The sequence below is a fragment of the Canis lupus genome, chromosome 15 (genome assembly GCF_011100685.1).
Source record: "Canis lupus familiaris isolate Mischka breed German Shepherd chromosome 15, alternate assembly UU_Cfam_GSD_1.0, whole genome shotgun sequence".
Taxonomy (NCBI): domain Eukaryota; kingdom Metazoa; phylum Chordata; class Mammalia; order Carnivora; family Canidae; genus Canis; species Canis lupus.
Genome location: NC_049236.1, coordinates 47,285,877 through 47,306,879, shown reverse-complemented (window position 1 = coordinate 47,306,879; position 21,003 = coordinate 47,285,877). Strand labels below are relative to the sequence as shown.

General features: G+C 35.2%; 1 long non-coding RNA gene across 4 annotated transcripts in view; it reads right to left on the bottom strand.

Annotated features, from left to right (window-relative positions):
* LOC102156590 overlaps nt 1–10,065 on the bottom strand; it is an 88,754-nt gene extending 78,689 nt beyond the window's left edge. For all 4 annotated transcript variants that reach the window (XR_005370866.1, XR_005370864.1, XR_005370865.1 and 1 more), the window contains exons 1-2: nt 9,926–10,065; nt 6,367–6,559 (exon numbers count right to left, since the gene is read on the bottom strand). This is a non-coding gene — a long non-coding RNA (uncharacterized LOC102156590). The remainder of the gene's footprint in view (nt 1–6,366; nt 6,560–9,925) is intronic.
* Between the last annotated feature and the right edge of the window lie 10,938 nt (nt 10,066–21,003).

The window sequence follows — 21,003 nt, the reverse complement described above, 5'->3', positions numbered from 1 at the left end:
ATTTTAAAATTTCAAACTTGGCACATGTATTTCTCAAGTGAGGCATGTGGGTTTTGCAAGTTTGCGGGGATAGGGAGGGGGAGAGGAGGGATTCATTTGGGAATGAATGTTACCAGCAAAAAAATAACTGAAGGTTCTGATTAGGTCGCCAGCATTCAATGATGAATATAGTGATATACTCTTCCTTTTGGTTTTTCAAGATTGATCCCAAGGAATAAGAAGAAGAGGCCTATTGGCTTCTATTGGGGACTGGTAGAGTCCCCATGAATGATGCATTCCTTCCCCCAAATCCCTGCAATGTCTAGGACACCATCACAGAGTCTACTCTTCTTTCTCATTGCTTATCAGCTTTATATAGTGTTAACTATTCTCTGAGCTGATAATAGTAACAAGAGCTTACAAGTACTGAACACTTAGTGTGTCAGGAACTGTTCTAACTGCTTTATATATTTACTCATATAATGCTCTCAACAACCATGAAAGAGGTACTCTTATTTTCCCCATTTTACAATTAGGGAAACTGAGGACAAAGAAGGACAGTAATATGTTTCAAGTCACATGGTTACTAAGTAGACAGCCAAGCCAGGATTCAAACTCAAGCAGCCTGACCGCAAAGAGTGCCTCTGAACCACTAGTCTAATCCCCTGGTATCAATAAGAATGATCTGACACTCAGGCACAAGCTGAGAAGTTGTTATTCTCAAACCCATTCAACTGTTAAAATATATGCTTTTTCAACCAACAGAGTTAAAATGGAATCTCTGTCAGATATTAACACACCTAAAATTTAAACTTGGCAATGAAACCCATTCAAACTGAGGTGCTGAATGGACACTAGTTAATAATATCTACCAATCAGACGTGGGGCTGGCTTGTTTTCAGTTTTAAATGTGTAGGACTTCATGTGACGAACACAATTTGCAGTGTTTAAGTTTTTCATTTGGACTTCTGCCTCAGGGGAGCTTACCTAGGATTGCCTCTGGGTAAATAATTATCAGTTTCTTTATTCCAAAATACTTTGAGGGAAATAAGTAGGGTTTTTTTTTTTTTCTAATCCATTAATTTTTATTGGTTTATTTAAAAAACTGTAGGATAAGATTCTATGAAAGAGAATTCATAACTTGCTTTTGGTAAAATTCCATTTTCTCCAATATTTTGTCTCTAGACCAACAAAAAGAGCAGTGATAATATCTTTTCGGAGGCAAAATTGGTGTGGATTTTTTTTTCCTCTTAGTAGAACTTTAGACTCTGAAGAAGTATTTTAGTATGCTTATTTAAAGAACAGCTAGATTTACTGCCAAATAGCTCTTCATGAAAGACATATGTAAATACAGCAGAGTAAACGAGATAATTCTATTTCATTTGAAAAACACTTTCTTAATTATGTGAACTTGTTTGAAAGAATATGAAATGCTCTGTATTTAGTTCTGTAAGAAGTTTGGCTATGATATTTATGATGTAATCATAGCCAGGAGTTGAAAACTACATTAATACTGAATGCAAAACTCTTTTTTTTTCTCTCTTCTTGTATTTTTAATAAAGGAAAATGCTAATTAAAAAATTGATAGCAAAAAAAATCTTCTCTGGCACTAAGTACTGCCATTTAGCTTTATTTTATTTGTAATGTGTCAGAATTTACATTTGCAATGTTCTAGTCTCCAAACTATTATGTTTAAAAAATTGAATTAAATATGTTCTTTTATCAAAGGTATCATTAAAATGCACAAAAGGCTAGTCTTATTTATATCTTAAGGTAGTGCACCAGAACACTTCTGCCCCAATGCAGTTTCCAATAAATATCTAATATTTTGTTTCTCCTCATTCTAGATATGAAACCGGCATATGGAAGCAATTTCATATCAACTATCTAGTTCAAATCTTAAGACTCTGAAATAATTTGAAAGATGATACTATCTATGAGCCTATGACTAAGTGACTAAGTGCCTTGCCCCAAATCCTACTGTTAATGAGTAAAATCCGTTCAAGGATATTAATTTCCTGCCTTCCAAAGCTAAGCTCTTTCTCACTCCCTTATGCTGCCAATGCAACTCTGATTTAAATACTGATCTTGCTGGTTAATTTCTCTCCCTTTCTTGGCCTTAGCAACAACATACCACAATCCAACTAGTTTAGGCAATATATGCATACTAAACATTCACCATATATTATCCTTGGAAACATTTTGTTCCTGTTGTTCCACTAAAGTTAAAGTGATCATTGCTTTAGAAATGTAGAAAAACTGTATGTATGAGATCACTAATAAAATTCCAAAACTGAACTCATTATCACTCAATACCACAGTCTCAACAAGCCAGCTTATTCCAGTGAATGTCACACTCATTGACTCTGTAACATTAGCCAAATGCATGAGAGTCACCCTGGATTCCTTCCATTCTCTTGCCCTCTATTCCAATCAAAAAATCTTTCATTTTCCCTCCAGGATGTTACCTTTTTCTTGCCTGGGTGATTGCCATGGCTTCCTATGTGCTCTTCTCATCAAGATCCTCCTCCTGCTCCAATCAAATTATTGCCAAAGGGATCTTTCTGTCCCACTATTACACACCAGCTTTGAAAATTTCAACACCTTCTTCAGGATAAAGTTAAATCCCACAGGCAGGTATATGTAGTGATGTACTCTGACCTCCTTAGCCTCATCTTCTCCCACCCTTTTCTCTACACCGTCCATTATACAACCTGTTACCATTCACAGGGTCTCTTGTCTATTGACCTACACACATGTTCTCTGTTCTGAAAACACAGTCCTCACCCTCAACACAGGAAAAAAATGTGTCATTGCAACAGTAATAGTTTGAATATTAATCAATGCTCTTATCAGGTTTTTTCACTAGTATTTAAGAGAATCCCCTGTTCTGCTCACCTCTCTGTTACACTGGTCCTTCCTACTTTTCTTCTACTAATGAACAATTTCAGTAATGTATAACAGTTTTCAGATTAAAAGTGAACAGGCAATGTCACACTGCGATATGAGGTCAGAACTAGGAGGGACAGAGTTAATACAAACTCTAAGGGCAATTAAGGAATTGAAGTTTTAGGGACCCCTGGTTGGTTCAGCAGGTAAACTGCTTTCGGCTCAGGATGTGATCCTGGAGTTCAGGGATCTCCCTGAGGGGAGCCTGCTTCTTCCTCTGCCTATGTCTCTGCCTCTCTCTCTCTCTGTGCCTCTCATGAATAAATAAATAAAATATTTTAAAAAGGGGGGAGGATCTAAGTATTAGACACAGTGTATCCAAAAGAAGGATATATATGTATTTATATATATCATGTATATATATATACATAATGTCTCAAGTTATTCAGGAAAAAATAATCATCCAGAAGCCTGGCAAAAGTGGGAGGAGATTCTTCTATATTCCAGTAGAGTTGATGCTACCTGAATTAGCACAATACTCCAAAATCATTTTCATAGTGTGCACATCATTTGAATGCTAGCTTAAGATCTAACAAGAGACACCTAAACACAATGAGCTAAATGGTTTAATGACAAACACTGGGCTTAAATTAATCTTTTATTCAAGAATGGGTAACTATAAATTAACTAATATTTAGTTAGTTATAAAGTAGGCTCCACACCCAGCATGGAGCCCAAAGCAGGGCTTGAACTCACAAGCCTAAGATCAAGACCTGAGCTGAGATCAAGAGGTGACCATTTAACCAAATGGACACCCAGGCACCCTTAGAGTGGGTACATAAGCTAGATGCATACGCTAGAAGAAAAGACATATTCCAAGTGCAGAAGAATTAGTTAGAAGATTCAGAAATCTCCTACAATCTTGCACTCTATTAAATTTAAAGAAACAAGTGAGATAATGATGTGAAATTGAAATAAAACTGAGCATGACTAAAATGCATAATAAACAAGAAGTCCAGGGGATCCCTGTGCGGCTCAGCAGTTTAGTGCCTGCCTTCAGCCCAGAGCATGATCTTGGAGTCCTGGGATCGAGTCCCACATCAGGCTCCCTGCATGGAGCCTGCTTCTCCCTCTGCCTGTGTCTCTGCCTCTCTCTCTCTCTCTCTCTCATAAGTAAATAAGTAAAATATTTTTAAAAAAATTAAAATAAAGAGGAAGTCCAAGGCTAACTAAGCCTTGAGTAGTATGAAATAAGGTAATAATGCGACAATAGAATTTCAATTGAATTAAAATTTATAGTACAATCAGTATAGAGTACAGAATACAGAAAAACCAAATCAGTGATATGGTGTATAACCTGAAAAGATGAGCTACAATGCAGTGAATTCAAAACAAAAACTCCAAGGGAAAAAGAGCACATTAAAACACAAGGAAAAGTCAAGAACATACTTGTAGAAAACCTTTTGAAACTGCAGTGCAAACCCATAGTAGGTGGGATTGCTGTTGCTCTACATGCTGCAGGAAATTTTACTGAAAAGGTATAAATTACCTAAGCTCTCTTGAAAATTTTGCATAACCAAAATGAAAAACAATATATAGGTAGAAAAAAGTATGCTACCTAAAATAAAAAAAAAAATAAGAAAGTCTCAGATATATTCTTAGGGACACAAAATGTCAAAAACAATGGAGTAATTAATAGATGTATATGCATCAAAATAGTTGTTTTACATAAGAATAATAAAATGACAATCTAAGATACCCAATAGGTCTAATACCAAAGTGTGATTCATCAGGATAAGATAAGCAGTATTCTAGAGGCATCTGAATAAGAAGTCAAAATTAAGAGTTATACTGAAAATTAACATCTATAGATATTTTTAAGGAAAACAATTTATATCTCCCTGAAGAGCTAACCCAAGCTAAGATGCAAGCTTGTATACAAAAAACAAAAAGAGAGCTTTACATATATATATATATATATATATATATATATATATATATATATATGTATTTGTGTTTATGTTCATTTATGCATCTGTGTAAGAGCTAATAAAGAATATTACTCATGGACTCTTGCAAAACAAAATATTATTTCAAGTCTAATTTTAATCCAACCAAGAGAATATTCAAAAGAGAACTCTAGAATATAGAGTATGTTATCTACTAGGGCAAGATAGTGTCTTGAAACCCGTTGAACATTGTTAAAACTAAATAACTGTCGCTAATATAGCTATGGAGATGAATACAAATGCCATAAATATTTAAAATAAGAATATAATGCCAATTCAAAACAACATTATAGAAGTATTCTAGTAATAAAACCCAGATTAAATAGTTTCGACAAATTGAGTCATTTGGAAAATAATGTTGTTCAAAAACAATATGTTCTCACCAACCAGAGTCAAATTAAGAACTAAATATCATGTTTAAAATGTTTAAAAATCTGTAATAATCAAAACAGTGTAGAGTCACAGAATCAAACCAAACAAAGGAAATAGGGGAAAAAATGCCCACAAATAGGTTAAGTGCTAGCAAACTTAAGAATTCAGTTTGGGATAAGATAGTGCTTTAAATCAGGAGAGGAAGAACAATTTATTTAATAAATAAAGCAGGGAATTTATCATTTGGGGAAAAAATGGATCACTTCCCCCAAGATATACCCTAGAACGCATTACAGATTGAATAAAGACTTATATTGAAGTAATGAAGCAAAATGTTTTATAAAAATCTCTAGGGGAGGAGTGCTTGGGTGGCTCAGTGAAGTGTCTCCTTTGGCTCAGGTCATGATCCCTGGGTCTTAGGATCAAGCCCCGAGTTTGGCTGTCTGAGCGGAGAGCTTACTTCTCCCTCTCCCTCTGCTGCTCCCCCTGCTTGTGTTCTCTTACTCTCTGTCAAATAAATAAATAAAGTCTTAAAAAAAAAACTCTAGGGGAATATTTACACAGATTTAGTGCAGATAAAGCTTTCTAGGCATGCGATCAATGCATCCAGTTAAAAAAAAATTAAGGAAAATATTGATATATTTATCACATATATATTTAAAATATTTATTTCTTTTAATTAAATCCATATTAAAAATTGGAGAAAATATTTTAAACATAAGTGATAAGTAAATGTTAAATATTCTTTATATATAAAAAGTTCTTAGAAATCAATAAGACAAAAACAGCAATGGAAAAATGGAAAAAACATAAGTAACCTATTAAAATATGTCATTTGTACATTTAAAAAATAAGATAATACCTTTTACCTAACAGATTGTAAAGATTGTGTTTATTTATAACATCTCAAATTAACAAAGTTGTGAAGAAATAAACTCTTTGTACACTACTGGTAGAATTATAAATTAATTTATCTTTTCTGGGGCCAAGTTTGCTCCCTGTACCTTATAAACATATACCCCTTTGATCCAGAAATTTTACCATAAGAAGTAATCCTAAAATACTCATAGATGTGTGAAAGTTATATAAGCAAAATATAAAATGATCTAACACTTACCCATCAGATATTCCTTGCAACTTCAAATACCTGTGCGCTGTAGCAATATTCGCTTAAGCTGGAATTATAAATGTCTTAAATATGGCATTCCACACATGTTATTTGTTAGCCATTAAAAGCTATGCTTATGAAAGCACCCTTGAAATGTCTTCAGGGGTATGCACATGAAGAGAGACAAAGAAACTTCAAATACCTGGGTTTGGCAAAGAAAAAAGATGGAGGATTTGCTAAGTAAACAAGAAAAAGTAGGCAGAGAGTTTTTAATAAAGAATAGACAAAGCAACAAATCTGGTAGTATTTCTCCACCTCTGCATATTAGAACTGTCCCTTTTCTCTGCCATTAATAATTAGCGAGAATCATGATAGGTTCAATGTAGTGAGTGTCTCTTGCCCTGGTCTAAAGCCATTTATCCATATCTCCCACATGACAAATAATTATGGGAACATAGTGTTGTTCAGAAAGTTTGAATCTATCCAAGAAAAAAAAAAAAAAAACACATTTTCCACGTCAAAACAACACAAACTAAAATTTTTGAAATATATCTTGTCCACAGGGTCAAGGTATGGTAAAAGTGACTAGGAGAAGTACACTCGGTTTTATATTTGAATTATGCGCTTAATGGTCTTCTTTTTTAAGAACCTGGTTGTCAAATGCATTCATATTGCTCAGCCTCATTCAAATCAGTAAGTAGTTTGAGTTGTTAATCTTCTTGCCTGCAAGTTCAGACCTAACAGGAATCATTCATTATAATATTAGACATTAGTCATTCTCCTGAGACTCCTACATCTCAAAAAGTCTACATCTTATGAGTCTAGAATAGAGATAAGCCTGATTCCCTTTAGAGAAGTGGATTGTCTCACCATCCTACATTATCCTAGTTCATGGGAAATGGGGAGCCAAACATAAAATATACATTTTCCAAATAATAGGAGATAAAAATACAAAAACAGAGAACCCAAATATTAACTTCTCTAAAATATGTTTCCAGGGCAATATGGGCTCTCTCAAACAAAGTGAATGATAAGATTCAGTAATCTGTGTCCACTGCAAAAGGGAATTATATTTGAACCATTTTAGTTTTGGGAGAGAAAATATGACTGCTTTTAAATATGCCATCTGAGCCTTTATGAGGTACATTAAAAGGTGATAATTTCAAGGAATGTCTCAGGGGAAAAGAAGGCTTTTCAGCTGACCAGACTCTACTGGAAGGAGCTTCACTACTTTACTCATGAAATCCAATGGTTAAGTTTTTGGCTAGTCCCTAGAAGAATCACAGAAGAGATTCTTAAGATTTGTGGTTAAAGCCATTACCCTTTTCTAAACTGTCTTTCTTGTTTCGAATAATAGATCCTGGTTTGTCTCTAGTATCTATTTACAATAACACATGTGACCATGAGACCTGAAATTTCACATTATAAATTTGACATCTTAACCCACTTGTCTATAACGACAGGTGTACACCAATGTGCTCCAACATCAAGTAGGATTGGATATACAGAACAGGATCTGATAAAGTTTGAGTGAGTTTGGGTGCTACACCTTTATCCCTTCCTCTACTCTTGTCTAAAGTACCATGCAAAGCTGCCAATGATCAATGGCCTGAAAGAGGGTGGAGTGGGAAATCCTAGATTTCAGAAGACCCTACACAAAATGTCATCATTCTCAAAATGCAACTTTCCGCTCATGAAATTCTGGGTGCTGTTGATTTGGTTGTCTCAGTAACCAAAGCAGTAGTGATTATATCAGAATATAAAACAATGGAATCATTCATTGGTAAATTGGCAATACTACCTGAACAAATCAGGCTCTTCAGGGCACTAAATGAATAGCCAATAAAGGGGATTATGGTGTTGACTTTCGAGATTGATTCTGTCAAGGGGAATTAGAATTGCTGCTACACAATTAGGAAAGTAAGAAATATTGAAGGTTCTAAAAGAAGGTCCTGGGGTGCTTCCTGGTTCTGACTTATCCATTGATAAAGCTCATTGGGAGGCCACAGCATTCATGCAGGAAAGATAACCAAAGCCTTAGATTCCTCAAGAATGACCGTTTGGGACACTACATTAGGTAAGACACCTTGACACTTGAGACATTGGCTACATTTTTTAAAAAGATACATAAAATAAGTAGTAGAAGAGTCATAATTACTAACACTAGCCTCATGACCAATTACAAAGAGAGAACATAGCAACTTCTTGTGCTTTAATTTCTCAGGCTTATATATTTCACTTCTCTTTTCTCATTTATCTTTCCTTCCACCATTTTGTATAGGATATGTTGGTATTAAACAACTTTTCAGTTTGGCTGTTAGGATTGGAGCCAAATGGTAAAGCAACTAGATGAAAAATGGATTTTTCAGGATGCAGTAATGAATGAAACTTTGTGTTGTTCCCCTTTGTGTGGATGCATTTTGGACGTGTGAAGGTTGTTAGTTGCATTAAGTTAGTTGCACTGTTCCCAGTGAAAGACCCAGCCTATTTTCCAAGGTAGAAACTAAAATGGCCAAATTCTGAGTTGTCCCTTCCATTTGGAGAGTATATGCCTACAACAAAGGTTCCATCACTCATATTCACTAATTCCAGACTAAGAGGCAGGATCAGAGAGCAGCAGAGATTGAGAATCTTCCATGGAAGTCATGAAACAAGAAGAGTTTAGTTTGCAGGGCACTTGGGGCAGCAGTGCCAGCAGGACCAGTGAGCCCTCAGCATTTAAGGTTTTGAGATGGCTTCATTTCTTCATGGGACCGTTTCTAAAATATTATTTGGATGTTTTCTGCAGCTGTTTAGACTCCAAAGAGCTATATAGTATGCTATTTTTCCATTTCCTCATAGCCTCTTTTTGGGGGTTTTCAAGGTTTTTTGTTGTTGTTGTTTACTTTTGATTTTGGGTCTATTACTTTGGTAATAGTCTTAGTCCAATGCCTTAGTCTTTTACAATCTAACATTAAAAGTGATGTTTTATCACTAGAAGCAAGTCACCAAGTCCAGCTCACATTCAAAGGAAGGTTAATTAAGCTGCTTCTTAGTGGAGGAGAGTCAAAGAATCTATAGATACTTCTCTAAAACCACCATGTACACATGCACATACAGATGTAAATACTTAAATACATAAAATGTTTCATAATAAATACACCCAGAAAATTACACAGTATAAAATATCATATAATATCACGTATATTCTAAAAATCAGTCCGTAATTATGTGTGTATGTATGTGTGTGTGTGTGTGTGTGTGTGCGCACAAGGACTTCCAGTGCTAACTTCCTGCCTGACAACGTCTAACGAATTACAACAAGGCTCAAACACCCTCCAGGGAAGGGGTATTTTTTTTAACTGTCTCTACAATTGAGTTGCACACATAGACAGCCATAACTCTCAGACTATGGGAGATGGAGAGAGGATGGTAGGAAGGACAGATTTCAGGCAGGAGCTAGAGGGTCCTTAGAAAGAATACTAAGGAAGAAAAGGAGCTCAGTAAAGCAAACTGAGCTGGCTCCCAGAGGACAAAAAGTAGTGGTTCTAGGTACTAGAGCATGGCAGCTTTCACTGCATCTACCCACCAGGTTCTCTAGAGGGCTATGGCCTCTCGGGTCCTCCTGTCCCAATACAGCTGCTACCAGTAGATGAGTGAGCAGCAGAAGTGAAACAATTAGCATTCTAATGTGAGGAATGCCCATAAATAACTGGAGAGGGTGGGCATAGAAGACAGAACTTTGCAGCAGAAGACTGATGTGTTCTATAGCTAGTGAGATTTGCATATTCATATTATTATGACTTCATTTCTATCTAAAGGCTGTTTGGTAGGCTCAGACTGGATAAATACCAAAAAGTTAATATTATTTTGACTTTCTTTTTGCTAATCTGTCTCTTCTAACTTTTCTACAGTTAACATGTTTGCTAGTAATAAAAAACAGGTTTTTAAAACACTTCTTCAGATATGAAGAAAGATCAAAATATAATAGAAAGTGAAAATAGGGTACAAAATGGTATACAGTAGGGATCCCATTCATTTTTAAATACAGATGTATGGTAATACAAAGTATTAATAAGATTAAATATGCCTGCATATGCATATATGCATATATGCACACATACATTGACATAACTATCTCTATATCCATATACCTACCGATAACTATTCAGTTGGAGAAAACCTAGCAGGAAACATACCAAAAAGTAGGTAGTTACTCATGGGATTGCAAATGATAATGTCATCTTCCTGGAACTTCTCTGTATTTTCCAAAATTCTTTAATGAGTATACATTATTGTTACAATCAAATAGAAAAAAATACTAACATTTTAAACAATTAAAAAGGGAAATAAATCATGACATTTCATAAGATGCAATGATATTAATTATCAGTATTTCATTTCCAAAGAAATGTAATGACATGATAAATACACATGATATAATTGTCAATTTAAAAAAAAAAGTTAAAAAGCACAACATAGGGAATATGAAATCAACTCTGTATCTGTGTGTGTGTGTGTGTGTGTGTGTGTGTGTGTGTATATATATTTAAAACATGAATTTGAATAGGACTCTTCCTGTTGTCTAAGAATTTTGGCTGAAGCCCAACACTGAGAACAATGAGTTATAAATAGCTGTACATTCTAAAGAGAGATGCTAGACACATCCATGGAGGATTCAGTGAAGAGAAAAGAACTGGTCTGGCAACTCTCAACCCTTACTACCACCTCTAACCTATTTAAGTGAAGTCTAAAGTTCAAAAATGGATTCAAGAGCACCCTTAAGAGAGAAGAGCAGTCAAACTTACAGGGAGTGCACAGTATTTTCTCTTCCCTTCAAGCCCTGCCTCAAATGTTCTAAAAAGAAACATCCATGGAGGGGTAGGGTATCTACAAGAAAGAAAGACTGGCATCATTCATTAGCTGTAACCCTGTTGCTGCAAAAGACTGAAGTAAAGTGAGAATTTTGATAGAGCCTGATGTGTGTCTCTTGGAATTTTAGGACCCTGGAAATTGCTTCTCAATCTAAAAGCAGGCAGTAAGATGGATTCATTTGAGTTAGCAAAATAAGGACAAAAGATAGTCATAAGGAGCAACTTGTCCTTCAACCCCATAGCAAGGTGAGGATGCCTAACATTCCTGAGAACTAAGTGGTACGATGGAATTGACCCAAAAGGAAAACTAGGAGACAGTTGAAAAACATGTTAAAGGTCAGAGAAATGTCTATATGAGGGAGTAGCATAGCACAAAACTCTGAGTGTGTGTATGTGCATTTGCACGTGCAAACTGACCCTAAAGAACTAGAAATTTTGTGTAAATATTTGGACACTTTCCAAAACAGAGGACATGGCTAACAAAGAGTATTATTCAATAGAGAACTAAAATAGTACTCGTCATCTAAGAGTTTTCTTTTCCTCTAATTTTCCTTTCCTTGTTTGAACACTAGGGTCCAACAGCAGGGTGAGGATTGATAATATCATGCTCACCTTCTTCATTGCAGGTCCTTCAGCCACAATGGGTCAGAAATAATGCTGAGTAGAAGGGAGAAACTTTGATTTAGATGAGAAATTAAATTTTTTTCATTTTGTTTTTAAGATTTTATTTGTTTATTTGAGAGAGAGTGCACATGCGTAAACGGGAGGAAGAGGGGGAGGGAAGGGGAAAAAAATCTCATGCACTCAGCGCAGCCTGTAGAGCCCACTTTGGGGCTCAATCTCAAACCCTGAGATAATGACCTGAGCCAAAACCAAGAGTCAACTGCTTAACAGACTGAGCCACCAAGGTGCCCCAGAAACTTAAAGTTTTGATTTAGATATTACTAGCCTTTTAGTAATATCTGAAAGTGAATCTTAGTTTCCAAACAGAAATACATTATGATAATTAAAACTCTACATAAATACACGGTCTAGCAAAAATACTCTTTGCATTATTTTAATTTTTTAACAAAATGAGGTGTGTGTATATGTGTGTGTTTGTGTGTACACATGTGTATGTGTATTGAGGAATAGATAGATGGATAGATGACAAATAGAAAAACAGGTAAAGGGATCCCTGGGTGGCGCAGCGGTTTGGCGCCTGCCTTTGGCCCAGGGCGCGATCCTGGAGACCCGGGATCGAATCCCATATCAGGCTCCCGATGCATGGAGCCTGCTTCTCCCTCTGCCTGTGTCTCTGCCTCTCTCTCTCTCTCTCTGTGACTATCATAAGTAAATAAATAAAAATTAAAAAAAAAAAAAAAGAAAAACAGGTAAAGGTATACAGGCATTGACACATAGATCTCCATACCTTCAAAATAGTAATTTGAAAGCAATATGTCAAAACTTTAAAAATGATTCTCTCCAAGAGATAGGAATGAGAGATACCATTCTTCATCATCCTGTCCATGCTTGTCTTTTCCTGTATTTTACATTAATACTATGTATGAATTTTATATACAGAATAAAAGGTTATCTAAAAAATTCTGATTAGGGGGCATTGTACTGTTCTACTAAAGTTTACTAGACTGAAAGTAGAAGTGTTTTTGACAAAGACTGTCAAAAAAAAAAAAAAGATGCCAAATATAATCTGAATCTAAACAGTACATTTAACACAGGCCAGAAGTATTTTAAATGCTTCCTAATGGTTAAACTATCTGTACAGAAGCACGGATAATTATTTAAACAGCCATCATTCTCAATAAGAAAAATTGTTTTTGCAAATATAGAATCTGCATCATAAATATTTTCATCTCAATTTATTTAATATTCCCACTTTATTCGGATATTGGCTGATTTGACTTTTAAAGTTCTAACTCATTTAGTTCCAGGAGAAAAAAAAAGCTTGCTAACCACTTTCTATCGCCAAATTTACTTTGATCACTCTTGTGATAGTCAACATATTTAATTACCATATTCACCCCCTTCATGTTCTGTCCATAGAGATTCCCTCTTTGACCTGCTTTGTGTTGCTTCTGAGAAAAGGCTTTCTCTTTAAGGGGAAGAGGGGGGAAAATGTAGTAGAAGAGCTATAGACTGAGAGTCAGGAAGTTGCCCTTGATATATCAGAAATGAAACAAGAGCTAAATGTTTGACCTCCCTTATTCTCAGTTTCTTTATCTGAGTCCTGTTTCATTCTTTCACACACTACTCCCTTGAAATCCTGTACTAGGAGAATTACCCAGACATGCATTTCTACTTGCTAAGCTTTCAATTGCCTCCATTTCATTGAGGCCCTTCCTTGGTTGAACCCCCTTCTTTTTAAGGCTTTTGCAGTAAAATTCAGTGCTGCCTTTCTGGCTCTAATTTCCACAGATGCTGTAATTTCCATAGCCAGTTGAAAATTTAGGTCTTCCTGGGACACATGGGTGGCTCAGTGGTTGAGTGTCTACCTTTGGCTCAGGGCATGATCCCAGGATCCAGGATTGAGTCCCATCGGGCTCCAATCCCTGCTCCTCCTTCTGCCTATGTCTCTGCTTCTCTCTCTCTCTCTCTCTCTCTCTCTCTCCCACTTTCATAAATAAATAAAATCTTAAAAAAAAAAAGACAGAAAATTTAGGTCTTCTTGAGTCAGTAGACTTTTCCCTCTGGTCATTGTCTTCATTCCGTATACTCAACTGTGCCCCCAACACATTGTTAGACCCACTGCACACTGGAAGAGCTCTTCATTGGGTCACAAAAGAGGATATCAGGCCAGGTTTCATAAATAGAATCAATATGAAGTTCAATCTCTCAGCAGTGACTAGTAAAAATGTAATTGGTACACATGTTTCATCAGTTTGTTTTCTTCAAACATGAAAGAAGAAATGTTTTGACCTTCTGTAATATCATGTCACCTTTTCCTTCAAGAGATATCATATTAAAATTCCTTTACCTCTCTTTCAATGTAAATTAGACAGTTTTACAGGGCATTATTATTCCCCAATTTAAGTTTGCATTTTCTCTCAGATGAGAACCTTGACTTTCTGGGACATTAATGGTGTTCAAAAATGAAAGCCAGCATTCCTATTCACATGACAAACATTTGTTTCCACCAAGTAGTAAAAGCATAAGAGTAATTTCAATGGCTACAAGTAAATTGCAGATTCCTTGAGAAGGGATTATTGAAGTTTCTTATTCCTAACCTGATGAAAACATAACCTGATCAAAACATAATAAGTGAAGAGCATTTGTCCCTTAAAGAGGATCTTTAGAGCTAGCAGAATATGAAACATTCTAGAAAAGGCTCCTGCATTCATCTTTACCTGTTTTTTCTCCTCTAATTTTCAAGCTCTTTAATATTACCTCAAATGAAATAGAAATTCACACTCCTATTCTCTAACCTCACCATCTGAGAGAACTGTATCCACACCTAAAGAAATGGCTTTGTGAGAACCTGTGTATCTATAATGAGTGAAACCACTGTACACATAATATAAATATACACTTATTGTAGCAATAGCTATCATTTTATATTGATTTTATCCTGAAAAATTATGTCACATATATACTTAATTCCTAATGATCAGTTAGGCTTTCCTTCAAAATGGATTAAGTTGAGTGCTGTATGACTTATTCACAATACAAGCAAGAATAGAGACAACAACATTTGGGCAGGAATAGCTCTGAACTAGAAATAAAGAATCTTGGGTCTTTGTAACCATTTTAAAATTGCATAGGCTATAATTTTTAAATACACTATAATTTTTAAATACACTCAAGTAATACAAAAGTATGTAGGTTACAAAGCATGTTTCCTTCTGCATCTTCCCAATGACTCTCCAATAGACTCTTCCTGAAACGACATCAATGTAAATTTTTTCCATGCTTAGTGTGTGCATTTATACACAAAATACATAGGTGAATGACAAATATATATTTTAATTTATAAATAAAATCACACCGTGCACATTATCTTTAAAAAATCTTTTTTTACTTAAAATATGTCAAACATGTCTTATGGGTATTTCCTACTTTTTAAAACTGTGGCAGAATATTTATATATAGGTGGTATTTAACCATTTAATTATTGATTATATTTAGGGTTATCTCAATTATTCTTGATTACAAAATCTGCTTCAGTGAACATCTCAATATCCCTATACATAGAAGTTGAAATTTGGCTCAAGTGTTAAGCTCATTTTTTGGGATCCCTGGGTGGCGCAGCGGTTTGGCGCCTGCCTTTGGCCCAGGGCGCAATCCTGGAGACCCGGGATCGAATCCCACATCGGGCTCCTGGTGCATGGAGCCTGCTTCTCCCTCTGCCTGTGTCTCTGCCTCTCTCTCTCTCTGTGACTATCATAAATAAATAAAAATTAAAAAAAATAAAATAAAAAAAATAAAAATAAAATAAATTGTTTAAAAAAAAAAAGTGTTAAGCTCATTTTAAAAATTTGATAAAGATTTCCAAGGGCCCACCAAAGAAGCTTAACAAATTTCTTTTCTCACAAAGAGTATATTCAGAGTTACCATTTCCCCACAAATTCACCAAAACGGGATATTATCAATCATCAGTCTTTTTGCTTTTTTTCTAAATTATCTGTCTCACAATTACAATTGCCTTCATTTTATTTCCCTGACTTTCACAGCAGACTTAGTATCATTTCAAAACTTTATGCATTTATTTGTATTTCATATGCTTTTCCCTTCTCCTTATTGAATGATTCATTTCTTATTGACTTGTAGATGGCTTTTGTATATTCTTTGTTACACACACACATATACATATTTTTGTTAAAAGGATAATTTTTATACATATATACATCTTTTTACTCTATTCTTTTTTTAAGATTTTATTTATTTATTCATGAGAGACACAGAGAGAGAGAGGAGAGAGAGAGGCAGAGACACAGAGTGAGAAGCAGGCTCCACGTAGGGATCCCGATATGGGACTTGATCTTGGGACTCCAGGATCACGCCCTGGGCCCGAAGGCAGGTGCTAAACCGCTGACCCATCCAGGCGTCCCTCTAGTCAACTTCTTGCCTTTTTGTGTGTTGTTTTTGTTTTATTTTGGTTTTGTTCACTTGTATAGGAAACCCAAAGTGGCAAGGTGATAGTTGTTGCCCTCCCCCGCCCCCCCTTAATTAGGATCTATGACAGAAGAGTTCCCATTCTGGGAGCTAGGATCTCTAATCCAGCAAAGACTAAGACTGTGGGAATAATAAGGTCAGCCTTAGTGAAAAGGAACATATATGCTTTTTGATCCATGCTTACTTTCCATCCTTGCCACCATGCCTTCATAGCCCCATCGTATAAGCAGTGGGATGACTCAGTAAGAAACTAACTGAAATTCATTGCCCGCTTGGTTGTTAAGAGCTTCGTATGAGATTGCTATTCTCTGGTAGGTATTGATATGTAATGAAAGATCCGCATGTATCATGTCTGCTCTCCTTAGTCTGTGTATATACATTTCTGCTAGACATCCTTTGTCTTTGCATGTTCCTTCTAAGTACTGACTATTTGATCATATTATTTCCCGCTGCTCAAGAGTTGGTATATATCCTCTCCTCAGGCCACTTCTTTATCAACATGGAATGGATAATCAAATGTATTGCTCTTAACTCCTGCAGTTTCCTTGTGGCTTGCACCAACATACTCTAGGAAACTTTTTTGTGAACCAGGCCCAAGTTCTTTTTCTCTGTCCGGAGTCCCCAGTGATGCCATAGATGTGGATTGTAGGAAAGGTCCTACAGAGAAGACAAATGAGCCTAGGCCATCTTTATGTAATTTACTCAGGTGTTCTAGACTGACTTCAGTCCAATCCTGAATGTATCCCTTCCATTATGTAATGTACTGCTCTGATACCCACCTGGCCTTGTGACTTGGTAGGTCTGATAATAGCTCATGATGATCAGCTTTTTTTCACAGTCACTTGTGTTCCATGATAAGGACTAAATTTTTATTTGTTACCAGCATCACACTATTTTTCCAAATAAGGAATTGTTCTCTGCCACAAAGATAAGGCTTTGTTCCAGAATCCTAAGTAAACCTACTGCTTGCCTTTTAAATTTATCTTCTAATATACTTGGGGTTTTCTTATTTTTGTTTTATTGGTTTATAATAATCAAATATCTTGATCTTTCTTCCTTCTTATATTCTAGATTTTCTGCCTCTTTTAGGATGGTATTCCTCAAGCAAATGAGAATGGTGCCTTTATTATATATTAAATTCTTATATATACATGAATCTATTTCAAGACTTTATTAGAGTCCCATTAGTCTATTCACCTCTTTTTGCATCAGTGGTACTTTATATATAAAATATAGAAAGATATTTGTATATTATTTATATAATCGTATAAATTGTATTATATATTATATAATATAAATAATATTATAAAAGATAAACCTTATGCACTTTATATATGGTATATATATAATTTTTTTTTATTTTATTACACTGAACAGGATTTTTCATCCAAAATGGGGTACTACCAGTTGTAGTGGAAATTTTTGTCTTGTGCTTGTCTATACCATGAACATTTCTAATATTTTTTCCATTAAGTAAGATCTGTCCTTAAGGTCTTCTATAAATACATTATGTTTAGTTAAGGGATTTTCTCTTTATTTCTATCTTTCTAAGAGATTTTATTGGAATCTCTGATTTAAAAAAAAGGAATTTTTCAGTATCTATTGAGGGATCTTCCCCTCTGCTTATAATTTATTGGTAAAATGAGTCACGCTAGTATCTTTCCTAATGTTGACCCCTACTTGCAAATGTATTTGGTCAGGATGTATGGTGATTTATACACTGCTGTTTCAATTTGCTGTTATTTTATTTGAGACTTTTGCATCTATACCCATAGATGAAACTTCTTTAGTTATCATTTTTTATTGATCTTTTTCTGGAATAAATAGCAGTATTTTTGCTCTTTTACAGAATTAGTTCAAAAGCTAACTGATCCTAAGCCATGAAATGCATATCTTACATAGTAATTATCTGTTCCTGAAAGATTTGGTAAACTTTTACATTTCCTTTCTTATTTCCATAAAATTAACCAGTTGCAGAAATGAGAATCATATTATTACTTCAGTGGTGCAACAACAACAACAAAAAATCAATGTCGTAGAAATTGCTCTCATCAATTTATTTTGTTTTCAGTGGGGAAATTTATATACATCAATGTAAAGCACAAACACCCAGTGATGTTATGTTTACAAAAATGTCTCATGCTTCCAGGGCCGCCCAGTACATTATGACATGAAGCACAACCTTGACAACATTTTCGATGGGGTTTTATCCAATTCATATAATTATCAACAATATACAGGGAAGGTATTTAACCTGGAGATTTTTAAAAGATAACAAAATAAATTGTAGAATAATGGAACTCAAAACAAAACGTATACTGGAAATTGTAATGTTTACTCTGCATTTAAGCACATAAAACAGATATTAGTTACTTAATGCTATTTACTATCAAATTCCATGTAAGGAGTGACAAAAAATCATTAATCAGAGGTGATTAAATGTTATGTCTTAGATCCCAGATATTTATAAAAAAAAACCCTGGCTGTGTAATTTCTGAAATTAACTCTTTACTCATTAGATTAGTTAGAATAATGTTCAGATGTGAATAACAGAAACATAAAATGACAATGGCTTAAGTCAGAAGTTTGTCTCTCAAGATTTCAGAACTAAACATTACAGAGACACAATATACAGCCCTACTCCAAAATGTCTTCAGGGACTCTGACTCTTTCTAACTTTCCACTGTGCCATCATGGTCTGAGGTGGAATTGCAGCCATTACATATACTCTAAGCAACAAGTTAGTGGAAGGAGTTAAGTGCGCTCAATAGGTACATGCCATTTGTCTCATATTGAAGGGTCCTGGAAGCTGTCAGAAGGCATTTCCACTTAGATCCCATTGAATATAGTTATATTTCATACCTCATTACGAAGGCAACTAGCCAGTTTACTTTATTGTTCTAGGAAGGCATGTATCTAGTTGAAAATCTTATTGTAATAGGAGAAAAGGAGAGCAGATATTAGGAGAAAACCAACCACTTCTGCTATTACCATTTCACATACCCAAGTAGTCTGCTCTTGCATTTCCTGATCTCCTCTCTCTTAAAAATGCAAGCCCCTGGTAATGAATGGTTCTGCCCAAAGAGAAAAGATAGATCAGTACAAATTAATCAGTGCTGATGGAGAAAACAACCTAAAGAGCATGACTTACCGCCAGTGGGTCAGTGGTGCTATACTGATAGATAAAAAACAGAATATTCTCTGAATGGAGAAATTGAACCCTAGTCTTTCAACCAGCCACTATATTCTGGGCACCAGTAATATGATGCTGTTTAGGAACCATGTCTGTTACATCAAAGTTGTTTTAGGTATTTATAATAGAATTAGAAACCGACACATACAATAAAATGTTACACAACCTAATAATTATTCATAACAAAGACATGTGACAGGTCTCCATAAGATTAAGTAATATGCTAATGGTATAGGCAAGAATGGGGACTTCTGCTTTAGATATTATGGTGGCTAGGAATTTAGAGGGACTGATTATCTTTCTGAAAACAACTAAAAGTACAAAATTAAACATAAAAATGTCATATTAAAAGCAGCTGTGATGTGACAAAATAGTAACTTATTGCCACTCGAAAACATAATGAAAAAAATGAATTCAAATAGTAAGGAGAGGATTAATGTAGCTTTTACATGAGGGCATTTTCTAAATCTAGAAACTTGAATATCATTTTCATGATATTGGGGATTAAAAGTAAAGTATCAGGATGTGTGCCTGGGTGGCTCAGTCCATTAAGCGTCTGCCTTCAGCTCAGGTCATGATCCTACAGTCTTGAGTTGGACTCCCTGCTCTGCAAGGAATCTGCTTCTCCCTCCGACCCTTCCTCTCTGTCTCTGTCTCTGTCTCTCAAGTAAATTTTTAAAATTTTAAAATAAAAAAGGACCAGGTTAACCCAAGTTACGAAATTGACAAGAGACACTTCCCAACCAATAATGTGGGACTCCAGGTGGCCACAAGTTTAATGAGAATGAATCAGAAGTGAGCCCATCCCCCTTTCTCCACCTCCAGGAGGCTACAAGGAAGTATACTTTGGTATTAAAGAAAGCAAAAAGGATAAATCTTCACTGAGAAGTTGTAATCCAGCCTTTCTATAGATTTATAGCTCCAAGATCTGGGTGGCTCAGAGGTTGAATGTCTGCCTTTGGTTCGGGTTATGATCCCAGGGTCCTAAGATTGAATCCTGCATCAGGCTCCCTCTGAGGAGACTGCTTCTCCCTCTGCCTGTGTCTCTGCCTCTCTCTGTCTCTCATGAATAAATAAATTAAATATTTAAAAAATATATTTGTAGCTCATATTCATATCACTTGTGTGGTCCAAAAGACCTCAGACTATAATTTTAGTTTAAGATGGTCCCAGACATAGTTCCCTTAAGTACACAGCAGAAACAAATAAAAATACTCTCCAGATTTTTAGCGGAATTTATCTTCATCCAGAGACTCAACAATTCCCACAAATAATACCTCAAAGAAAATAAGCAACTAAGAGTTAATATTTACAATGTACACATCAAATGAAGGTGTTATTAGAACAACAAAAACAATAACAAAAAGCCAAAACAGAGATTTCAGATATTTGATTCATGAGTTCTAAATTTTAAGATGCCTATTACAGAGAAGAATTAACATATAACATATCTGTGGACACCATAAAAAGTGATCCAGTAGATATGAGAAA